The sequence below is a fragment of the Arachis hypogaea genome, chromosome 12, assembly GCF_003086295.3.
Source record: "Arachis hypogaea cultivar Tifrunner chromosome 12, arahy.Tifrunner.gnm2.J5K5, whole genome shotgun sequence".
Taxonomy (NCBI): Eukaryota; Viridiplantae; Streptophyta; class Magnoliopsida; order Fabales; family Fabaceae; genus Arachis; species Arachis hypogaea.
Genome location: NC_092047.1, coordinates 34,252,371 through 34,253,521, shown reverse-complemented (window position 1 = coordinate 34,253,521; position 1,151 = coordinate 34,252,371). Strand labels below are relative to the sequence as shown.

Sequence of the window (1,151 nt, the reverse complement as noted above, 5' to 3'; positions counted from 1 at the left end):
ATGCAACAGAATTGCAAGTTTTATGGACTTCCATCCGAAGATCCCTTTCAATTTTTAACTGAATTCTTGCAAATCTGTGATACTGTTAAGACCAATGGGGTTGATCCCGAGGTCTATAGGCTTATGCTCTTCCCGTTTACTGTAAGAGACAGAGCTAGAATATGGTTGGACTCTCAACCTAAAGATAGCCTGAACTCTTGGGATAAGCTGGTCACGGCTTTCTTAGCCAAGTTCTTTCCACCTCAAAAGCTTAGTAAGCTTAGAGTGGATGTTCAAACCTTCAAACAAAAGGAAGGTGAATCCCTCTATGAAGCTTGGGAGAGATACAAGGAACTGACCAAAAAGTGTCCTTCTGACATGCTTTCAGAATGGACCATCCTGGATATATTCTATGATGGTCTATCTGAGCTATCAAAGATGTCACTGGACCATTCTGCAGGTGGATCTATTCATCTAAAGAAAACGCCTGCAGAAGCTCAAGAACTCATTGACATAGTTGCAAATAACCAGTTCATGTATACTTCTGAAAGGAATCCTGTGAGTAATGGGACGCCTATGAAGAAGGGAGTTCTTGAAATTGATACTCTGAATGCCATATTGGCTCAGAATAAAATATTGACTCAGCAAATCAATATGATCTCTCAGAGTTTGAATGGATTGAAGGATTCATCCAACAGTACTAAAGAGGCCTCTTCTGAAGAAGAAGCTTATAATCCTGAGAACCCTGCAATAGGAAAGGTGAATTACATAGGTGAACCCTATGGAAACACCTATAATTCTTCATGGAGAAATCATCCAAATCTCTCATGGAAGGATCAACAAAAGCCTCAACAAGGCTTTAATAATGGTGGAAGAAACAGGTTTAGCAATAGCAAGCCTTTTCCATCATCCACTCAGCAACAGACAGAGAATTCTGAGCAGAATCCATCTAGCTTGGCAAATATAGTCTCTGATCTATCTAAGGCCACTTTGAGTTTCATGAATGAAACAAGGTCCTCCATTAGAAATTTGGAGGCACAAGTGGGCCAGCTGAGTAAAAGAGTCACTGAAATCTCTCCTAGTACTCTCCCAAGCAATACAGAAGAGAATCCAAATAGAGAGTGCAAGGCCATAGATTTAACCATCATGGCCGAACCTACAAGGGAGGGAGA

General features: G+C 40.8%; 1 non-coding gene across 1 annotated transcript; it reads right to left on the bottom strand.

Moving 5' to 3' along the window:
- Nucleotides 1–255: 255 nt before the first annotated feature.
- Nucleotides 256–363, bottom strand: LOC112731807 (small nucleolar RNA R71). The gene has a single exon (XR_003167565.1). It is a non-coding gene; the product is annotated as a small nucleolar RNA R71 (small nucleolar RNA).
- Nucleotides 364–1,151: the final 788 nt, after the last annotated feature.